Source organism: Maniola jurtina, chromosome W (genome assembly GCF_905333055.1).
Source record: "Maniola jurtina chromosome W, ilManJurt1.1, whole genome shotgun sequence".
NCBI lineage: Eukaryota > Metazoa > Arthropoda > Insecta > Lepidoptera > Nymphalidae > Maniola > Maniola jurtina.
Window position 1 is genome coordinate 4,972,586 of NC_060057.1, and position 11,145 is coordinate 4,983,730.

The following is an 11,145-nucleotide window of genomic DNA, read 5'->3' on the forward strand; positions in this document are numbered from 1 at the left end:
CAAAATTTAATGAAATACTTCAAAACAACTGGTCCGATTCCTTAGCAATATATACAGATGCCTCCAAGTTATCCAACAATGGTTGTGTTGGTGCTGCCTGCTGGATTTCAAAATACAAGATAGTCCTTCAATACAAATGCCCCCCTGAAACATCGGTATTTACAGGAGAGTCTATTGCTATATTAGAAGCTACCCTTTTATAGAGTCCCATAACGTACAACAGTCAATTATACTGACCGACTCTTTAAGTTGCCTGCAAGCACTTAAAGGAAATCCCTTCCGTAGTAAAGCTCTGATCTCCATCATCTTTAAAATCAAAGAAACTCTATACTCCTGTCATCAAAAAGGTCTCTCTGTTACATTGGCATGGATCCCAGGTCACTCTGGTATAAAAGGTAATGAGAGTGCAGACTCCTATGCAAAGCTCGCCACTGAATCAGGTTCTCTAACATATTTTAAGAATCACTCCCAGGATCTGCGTGCTCTTGCAAAAACTGACCTTATTAATTCTTGGAACACATTGTGGATTGAATCAAAATCGGTTAAAGGTAAATATTATGCTTCTTTGCAATCTGAAATTCCTCGAAGACCGTGGTTCTTCTTTCATCAAAATATGGTTCGTTGGGTTGCTTCAACTATCACCCGGTTACGTATTGGGCACTCTTGCACTCCAGTCCATTTGGCCAAACTGAGAATTAGAGATCACTCTTTGTGCGAATGCGGTTTGGATGAAGGGTCACCCTCCCATATCCTCTTCTCCTGTCCAAGACTTGTATATAAACTTTATGATGTTCTCCCTCCTAAGATCCCTCGTCCCCTAAGTGTTGAATGTCTCTTAATGTTTGTGTTTAGTCCCTATGTAAAATTTTTGTGTAAATATATTAAGTCTAACAAAATAAAATTGTAAATTTGTTAATCTATTAAGTTTAAAATATTTTGTATATATTATTATTTATGTAAGTACATGTACATAATATTTTTTTTGTGTTGTTGTAGGTTATTTACTAACATCATAACCCATCTAGTCCAGTTACCACAAATCGGACTGGGATTGTCCAGAAAAGACTTGGATGTAAATAAACCGTTCAACCTCCTTTGTGTTTTCTCCAAACAACGCGTCTTTGGCGAAGTGAATTGTGCTGTGTGGCACAACAAAAAGCCACTAAAATAAACAACAACAACAACAACAACTATATTTTATTTATGTCTGTGATGGCGTTTGCTGGCGCGCGTGCTGTGCTTGTTTGGAGTGTTATTTTTTTGTTAAGAGTGGCTGGTTTTTGTGTTAGTTGGTGTTTTTTGGTGGTGGAACTGACTGGGAAGCGCTCCAAAGGGGCGCCGTGCGTATGTCGGCGGGCGCCGGCGCAGACGGAGTCCATACTTGTATAAATTCAATAACTTGAAAATATCACAAACTTGACATTGGCTAATCAGAGTAAAGCCAGATTTAAAGAAAAAAAAAAAGATACTATCTCTATGAGTGATCTGTGTCTCTATGTATTCACTGTCATTCACTGTTTTCAGTTTTCATTGCTTTTTTTTTTAAATTTTAAAAGCAAATATTGAAGCTGTCTCATTTTGAGAGTAATGCATACACTTGAATTAAAGTGTCTGTAGCACAGCGAATAACATTGATTACAAAAATGGATTCGAGTTATTTAGATTATGTGACCAAGGCCTGTATGGATTTAACCGAAGCCATGGCAGCTGTAAGCAATGAAGTTGAACGAGATACTCTAATAACAAATCATATAAAGACAGTTTGGGCAGTGGTTCCGCCAGTAGAAGACTTTAAAAAAAGTACTATTTTCCTAACACTTCAATACAATTAGATATAAGTACAATACAACATTCTATTAGTGTCCCAATACTGGGCAAGGGTCAGTATTGGGACACTACTGACACCCAGTCCCATTATTGGGACTAAACATGTAAAAGCATATATCTCCTGAGAAATGCAAGTTTTCTTCTATATTTTCATCTTTTATAAAACTATTGATAAGTTACTCTTGAAGTATAAAAATTTTGTATAAGCCAGCCAAATCCCCATCAGAGTATGATTGACTAGTTTCAGAGTTCCAAATTTCCGTTCCTGGGCCATACGGTTAGACAGATTTTTCAATTAAACTTTTACAAACTACTTTTTACTCATCAAATGCATCTACTGGTTCAGAATGTCATTCCTACCAAGAATAACCAGCAAGAAACCAGAAAAAAAGAACCTCCTCCTAATTTTGAAGTCTGTTAAAAGTATAACATTTTCTTTTTATAGATTTGGAATGGGTGAATGTCTCTGAGCCTATTTTTTGGTTCAGCAGTGCTTTGAAAAAGTTGTGGTGTTGGACTTTTGGACATACTGCTGTATTAACTGTTATCATATTCTTTCGGACTTGGCTCATTTAGAGAAGATACATAAATCTGATGGTGGACTGGTTGTGGTATGTTATTTCACTTTATCTTTAAGCGAAAGGAACAGAAAAACAGAACAGCAATCTTGAGTTTAATGCCATTAGGATGCAAGCTTTTTTTATGTACAAATAGCAAGCAAAAAGCAAGTGAGCAAGCAGGTCACATTTGTAGCACCAGAGAAAGCTGTCATTGAGCTTGCGAAATTTATACAGTTTTGCAGTGAAAAATATTATACCTCTGGTGCAGTCAGGCCTAAGCTACCAACAGATACCCTTTCATATTTACTTTAAAAAACAGTGATAATATATTAAAATAATTATTATTACATGTACTTAGGGTGTGCTTGTTTTTTTTAATACAACTTCTGTAAAACAAGTTAATGGCACAAAGAAATATTCTCCACATTACTTATACATTATTTTTGTAGTCAAACGATTCTTCAAATCCAAATATCTAAAACTTATTTTGTTGTAGATTGGTGTCCACTGTGCCAAATACAACAATGAAAAAAATTCTGGTAATATACTGTCTGCTGTGCAGAGGTATGGTATACACCACCCCGTGGTCAATGATGCTGACAGTGCTATGTGGGAGGCACTAAGAATTAGATGTTGGCCTACTCTACTCATATTAGGTACAATATCTTTTCCACCAATTACAATCGAGGTCTAGTCCAGTACAATCCAGGTTTCAGTCTGCCAATAAATAGATTGGCAGATAAGGCCAACCCCTACTGACACCTGTGCTCAGAGCTGACAATGGGTCAATCATGATGATGACAATCCACATACAGCATAGAGACTCGATTATCTGGACCTCAGTCATTTGGATTCGCAATTATCCGGATCGCCAACCGATCAATTGTTTACGCCAAATGACAATTACCAAATATTTTAAACTAAGATAAAGATGATTAAAATCGCAATATTTTAGTAATTAAAGAAAATATGTATGTAAGTAGTCACATAATATGTACAGAATGTATCAGAATTTGTTTAACTTAGGCGCCAACACGCAGACTAATATGTATCTAGTCTTCTATAACTTTCAGGTCCAGGAAACAAGCCACTGTTCGTAATAACTGGCGAGGGGCATAAAGACGAGTTAATCTTGTACGTTGGAGCGACGATGCGTTACTTTGTGTCGCGCATCTCTCTTACACCGCTGCCCATCTCACTCAACACACATGTGAAAGCTAAAGATAAAGACCTACTTTATTTCCCTAGTAAGGTTTGTGTTGTTTTAATTTGGAATTAGAGTTGCCATTTAAGTCAGCATACTTTTCAATTGGTTTCATACGTACTGTTTTGAAAGATTATTTAAATTGTAATAAGTTTAGTTAGGAATAGTTTATAAATTGGAGATGGACGTAGAATACTTTTTACCCAGAAAAATCATAATCTCCACAGGATTTTTTAAAAGCTAAATCCATGCAGACGAAATCGTGGACATCACTAGTATTATTAAAAGTAAATCTTAAAGAATCAACACTTAAGAAGAATCTTAAGTGAATCTTTAAGAACATCATATTAAATTCTATCCATTATACTATTGCTTAAATTTTTGTAATGAAAATGACTATTTATAATTTTTTTATGTTAGTGTTTTACGTACACTTTAAGGATATTGCCTGTTTCTGCTGGTTCCGCTTTTTTTTATATGTATTTAATAATTATTTATATCAGCTCAAAACAAACAAAACGTATTTAGTGACATTAAGGCTGAGAGCTTATAGAGCGCACTTTACTTGCTCAGACCTAAGACTCTGTTAAAACGAGACATTGTTATACCGCTGGCATAAACACTAATTTGTGAGAATAGTCGATACTTTAATTAATTTCTTAAACTGGACCTTTTCAAGTAAAGATTTTTATATAAACCTGTGAGGATGATACTGCCACTGTCGGAATCAGAATGCCATAAGCCTACGTTGTCGTATTAGTTTACAAATTTCGAAAAACCAAATTAAATTTGAATTTCGCGGGTAAGCCGGTCTCATGCCCCTTAACTGAAACTTACCTAAGTCTAAGCAAAGTATAAGACGTGCGGTCTATAGATTTTAATCCAAACATTTTTGTGAACAATTTTTCCGGTAGCGAAGCGGACTGTGGCCGAATGGTCCAGGCATCGGGCACGATTTCCAGAAGATGCAGGTTTGAATCCTGCCGTTGCCGCAATTTTTCATCGCACTAATATTATAAAGGAGAAAGTTTGTATGTGTGTGTGTGTGTGTATGTTTGTTACTCCTTCACGCAAAAACTACTGGACGGATTGGGCTGAAAAGAATGGAGATAGATTATACCCTGGATTAGCACATAGGCTACTTTTTATCCCGGAAAATCAAAGTGTTCCCACGGGAATTTTAAAAAACCTACATCCACGCGAACGAAGTCGCGGGTATCAGCTAGTTTCCTTGAGTGTGGGTAAAACACTAACATAAAAAATTTAAAATATTTAAATTTGTAGTTGGCATTGAACCCATTCTACCGAGGTCGCGGCGAGGAGCCGTTTCTGGCTATATCGGACACGGGCCACCATCGCGTGCTGCTGACGGATTGCTCTGGGATCGTTCTGCGTATCATCGGCGGCACCGAACCTGGATTTAAAGATGGCAGTAAGTTTACCCTTCCAACAGAAGTGAAGCTTCTTACACGCTGTATATACAATCTTGTACTTGCGTACTAAGTAAGGGCAGCAATACGCATAGCCCAGCCAACAAAGTGCATTTTATCACCGTTAGTAGTTAAGTGTTTGCTAAGAAGTTCTTTTGAATCGTCAGAAGCATCTACCACTGGTTCCAAATGCCTTTCCTACCGAGATGAACCAGCAAAAATCTCGGCGGTTGCTCTAAGCTTGTTGCTTGAATCTTAACGGACGCTTGTAATGGAAAAAAGCGTAACAAGGTAACGAATGCGGCGATGAAACGCATCTCATTGGTTGGGCAGCGTGTATTGTTGCCCATATGAGTGAGCGAGACAGAGAACAGTACTCTTACGCTTCTGTCGAGTGCCCCCACGACACCTCACGGCTTTTTTGAATGAATGCCAATTATAATATGACACCAGATAAAAGGCTATTTCTATTGCAGAAGTAAACGAGGCGCAATTCAATTCGCCGCAAGGTATCTGCTGGTTGACAAGTACAGTGCTAGTGGTGTGTGACACCAACAACCATGCCTTGAGAGCCATACATCTCGACGAAGGAAGCGTTGAAGTTTTAGTTGGCACGGGGGAACAGGCTGCGGTGGGCGATCATGGTAACTTCTTATAAAATTGTTGTTAAAGAAAATTACGCATTCCATTTTATTTCTATTAGAAAAAGCACAGGATACAGGGTGCAACTAAAAGTAGTCAAAATGATCATTTTATCAATAACTTTTTCTTATACCACCACAATTCATAATACTCCCAGCAGAAATGCAGAAAAGGATAGATAGGATTTAGGCATGTCTATTTAGTTCAGCTTAAATAATGAGGCGGACTTCGTCTGTGTTGGCGTTTGCTGGCGCGCGTGTTGTGCCTTTTTAGAGTGTTGTTTTTGTTAAGAGTGGTTGGATTTTGTGTTAGTTGGTGTTTTTTGGTGGTGGAACTGAGTGGGAAGCGCTCTAAAGGGGCGCCACGCGTATGTCGGCGGGTGCCGGCGCAGACGGAGTCCATACTTGTATAGTTTCACTAACTTGAAAATAAATACAAACTTGACATTGGCTAATCTGAGTAAAGCCAGACGAAAAAAAAAATGAGGCAAATTTCACGGCCGCGATTCGTGTAAGGTTTATAAATGAATCAAGGCATTCATACATAAGGTATGCACCCATGTGAACAAGCAAAAATCATTTTTAGGCGGCAAGTGTCTAGGTCTGCAAGCCTTATCGTCGCCGTGGGACATACTGCTATAATACACGACTCCCGACCTGGATATGTCCGTTCGACCGCTCTCGCCGCCGCCGCCGCCGCCGCCACACGGACAAGCCGCGCCGGACAAAGAGGACAACGTCAAACTCGATGAGAAAGGTAAAAAATCAGTCAAATGCGAGCCAGACTCGCACACAAAGGGTTCCGTACCATTGTACTAGAAATAACACTTAAATTTATTTTTTAATTTTTATGGCGGCCATTTTGAAATATGTATTACTTGTTATAGTGATAGTAGAAATACACATTCTGTGAAGATTTCAGCTCTATACCTATTATGGTTTACGAGATACAGACCGCTGACAGGCAGTTGGACAGATGGACGGACAGGGTCCCGTTGGCAGCCTTCTAAAACACTACATTTTATTTATTACTAGAGGATGCCCGCAGCTTCGCCCGCGTGGTTTTTGTTTTTTTTTTAAATCCCGTAGGAACTCTTGAATTTTCCGGGATAAAAAGTAGCCTATGTCCTTCCTCGGGATGTGTCCCAAGTCTGCACCAAATTTCCTTAAAATCGGTTCAGTGGTTGGGCCGTGAAAACGTAGCAGACAGACAGACAGACAGACACACTTTCTCATCCATACTAATATTATAAATGCGAAAGTGTGTCTGTCTGTCTGTCTGTCTGTCTGCTACGCTTTCACGGCTCAACCGCTGAACCGATTTTAATGAAATTTGGTTCCAACTTAGGATATTTTCCGGGAAAGGACATAGGCTACTTTTTATCCCGGAAAAACAAACAGTTCCCCCGGGATAGCACGCTATGTTTCACGCATTTGTCGTTCAATAACGCCGCAACAGAGCTACGGTTTGACGGCATTTTTTGCACAGACATAATTGAAGACATAACAAGTGATACAGACTACTTTTTTTCCAAAACAAAAGAAAAATAAAACCGACTTCAAAAACCACAAACACTAAAAAGTAAAAAATAACTTTTATTTAGCTACACGTGTAATGTACCTAGGTATGAAGTCGAGCGAGCATATTAAAACAAAATTAGAAATCCAAGAGTGAAGCTCGCCCGACTTCATACCTAGGTACATTACACGTGTAGCTTAATAAAAGTTATTTTTTACTTTTTAGTGTTTGTGGTTTTTGAAGTCGGTTTTATTTTTCTTTTGAAATTTTTTTATTTCACAATTTTTAGTGGCCCACTGTACTATAATATGCTATGCCCAGTTAATACCCTACTGTTTACTAAGCTATTACACTGATCGCGAGCAATTTGCTCCTATCTATTGAGGAGTTCTGTTCTCCATCTCCGAAGATCTCCGAAGATATTCATCAGATCTTCACCAAATTTATATGGGACCACCTGCACAGTATACCCTTTCAAACAAAAAAAAAAAAATTTCCAAATCGGTCCAGGGGTCTTTGAGTAATCGGGGAACATACATAAAAAAAAAAAAAAAAAAAAAAAAAATCCGACGAATTGAAAACCTCCTCCTTTTTTGGAAGTCGGTTAATAAACAAACACTTCCCGCGGGATAGCATACTATTTTTCACGCATTTGTCGTACAATAACGCCGCAACAGAGCTACGGATTGACGCTTTTTTTTTGCAAAGACACATACCTAGCTGAGAACCTAATAAGTACCTAATAAATGAGACTTTTTCTCCCGAAAAATATGGACACTTCCCGCGGAATAGCATACTATTTTTCACGCATTTGTCGTACAATAACGCCACAACAGAGCAATGAATTGACGTCATTTTTTTAGGATTCAAGCAAAAACGAAACCCTTATAGGATCACTTTGTTGTCTGTCTGTCTGTCTGTCTTTCCGTCGTGTCTATCAAGAAACCTATAGGGTACTTCCCGTTGACCTAGAATCATGAAATTCGGCAGGTAGGTAGGTCTTACAGCACAAGTACAGGAATAAATCTGAAAACTGCGAATTTAAAAAAAAAATGTTTCAATTTTCAAACTAAGGTAACTATACCAAGTGGGGTATCATATGAAAGGGCTTTACCTGTACATTCTAAAACAGGTTTTTATTTATTTTTATGCATAATAGTTTTTGATTCATCGTGCAAAATGTTGGAAAAAATAGCCGAGTACGGAACTCTTAGTGCGCGAGTGTGACTCGCACTTGGCCGGTTGTTTTGCATAGACATTGTCGAGGAAAAAGTATTATTGACTACTTTTCCTTTCAAAAGAACAAATAGTTTCCGCAGGATAGCATGCTAAAACACATGATAAAATAACTTAGGCATTGCATAAAATATTGTGACAAACCTCAATTATTATTAAAACCTTGAATCACGCGAGCGAAGCCGCGGGTAATAGCTAGTTTATAATATTAGTAAGGATTAAATTTATATTGGGAGGGCTGGCTGAAGTAAACTGTTGTATCAAGTACCTGCAGTAAAATTTAGTACTACAGTAGATTCAGCCTATGCCAACGATTGCGATCGTCAAAATGTGATAGTCAAACATAAGAATTATTTTAATGAAACTAGAATGAATGATATTTGTTTTAGAAAAAGAGAAGAAAGATGAGAAACGCCGTGTTCTTGTAATAGCCTGCGCTGGATCGCATCAGATCTGGGCACTGTTCCTTGATAATACATTATGGTGGAAGTATAAGTCATATTCTGAAGGTGAGTGTAATAAATTATACTGAATACTATGATGACTGATGATACCGGCGACTTCGTCCGCGTGGATTAAGAATTTTGAAATTCCGCAGGAACTCTGCTTCTCCGGGATAAAAAGTAGCCTACGTCCGTTCCCGGAATGTAAACTAACTCTGTACCAAATTTTATCAAAATTCATTAAACTGTTAGGCCGTGAAAAGCTAGCGCAGAGACAGACACTATTTCGCATTTATAATATTAGGAACATTGACTTAGCACTAATCGCTCAACTTTAATACAAAGTATAATATCAAAACGATCATCGTTCTGTTGTTACGGTTGAGCGTACATTACCTGCTCCCGTACAAATGTATCGCGTTTGCAGCGCTTTTGGTGTGCCATCAGCTTTTCTAGCCATAAACATACAACATAAGCTTCGGCCGTGGCTAGTTACCACCCTACCGGCAAAGCTGTGCGGCCAAGCGATTTAGCGTTCCGGTACGACGCCGTGTAGAAATCAAAGGAGTATGGGTTTAATTAAAAAACATATGGGACATATTATGTTTGTTTGGCACAGGCACGTGCGCTTGTATCGCGGGGTCGGGCGCGGAGGCGGCGCGCAACAGCGCCTACCCCAACACGGCGGCCTTCGCGCAGCCCTCCGGACTCGCACTCAGACAAGGTCAGTGGCAGTATACAAACACAGTGCTTATTTTTGGGAAGTCCCGAGATCGATTCCAATTTTTTTAAAGTCTTTTCGTGACAAACAGGAAAATGAAAGCAAGCTTATTGTTTAGGTACCAATCCAGAAATATTTATTGCGGATTCGGAGAGTTCTTCCATAAGAAGAATAGCACTTTCCACCGGACAAGTGTCGACACTTTGCGGCGGCGACCGCAACCCATTGGTAAGTATGTTACTAGCGGTATTACTGGATGGATATCTTTAAGGAAGAGTAAAAATTAAACTTTGTTGTTTGGTTGCAGAATCTGTTCGCCTATGGAGATGTCGGCGTGGACGCAAAGCTGCAGCACCCCCTTGCTGTAGCTTACTGCGAATCGACCAAAACATTATACATCGCTGACAGCTACAATCATAAAATCAAAAAAGTTGACATCGGCCCACAAAAAGTGACCACATTGTACCCAACTATGATCGAAACCACGGACCCGGCGAATTTCAACGAGCCTTCAGGCCTGTCCATCAGTTCCGACGGGAAATCCCTCTACATAGCTGACACAAACAACCACTGCATAAAAATACTCAACCTGACCAAAAACGTGTGCCAAGAGTTCAAAGTTCGTCTTCCAGACCCCACATTTGTCGAGCCCGAAAACTTAATTCTGTACAAAAACGATATTTTATTCGTCAATAGAAAGTGTAGAAACCTTATAATTTATTTTAACGTAAACTTGGATGCTGAAACCAAGAACTTCAAGTTTACGCCGGGAGCGCCGCAGAACTGGCACGTGTGCGTTCGCGACGAAAATAATGTCGACGTAACAACGGACGAATTCGAATTCGTTGGTTGTTCCCGTAAAGGAACTGAATTACCCGGACGAGTGGAAATGAGACTCAGAAATAGGACTGATAAAACACATTTTCGCTTGTACCTGAGCTTTCAGACCTCGTTGTGTGACGCTGCTGTCTGTTTCGCGCACTCCTTCACGATTCGATCCACTATATTAGTCCGAGATTCAGTAAAGATAGTGGAATCTTATAAGATAACTTGTAAAGTTAACCCAGTGCACCGAGGAGATTTAAAAAGTGAACCAATTAAAACATGATTTTAACACCTACCTCTGTTGTAATATAGTATACCTACATTTTGATTAGGGTTACTGTATGTATTATAATTTTTTAAATGTAAACGAATAATTCTATGATTCTATGCTTTTATAATTTTGTGACTAATAGAAATACAGGGTGTAATTAGAACGCCAGCAAAGACTTACAACTATTATTATACTACCTAAACACAATCCAGTAACTAACCATTTGCCTTATACATACTTGTAGTTTTAATGATTCAGTGTTTTTCGAACCCGCGATGTATAGCGCGCAAAACTTGGGGTTAATGCCTACGACGCGGAATTTACCCCACAACATTATCTACACAGCATTCGTTAACCTCTAGTATCAGTCAGATGTTTTATTTGCAATACATTGCGAATTTTTAGAAAATACAGGATTTTTTTTTTGCAGTTTTTTTCTTGTCAGTGATCATCAATACTACTACATGA

At 38.7% G+C, this 11,145-nt stretch overlaps 1 pseudogene; it reads left to right on the forward strand.

Annotated features, from left to right (window-relative positions):
- Window positions 1-1,643: 1,643 nt before the first annotated feature.
- On the forward strand, window positions 1,644-10,782 carry LOC123879914 (annotated as a pseudogene).
- Window positions 10,783-11,145: the final 363 nt, after the last annotated feature.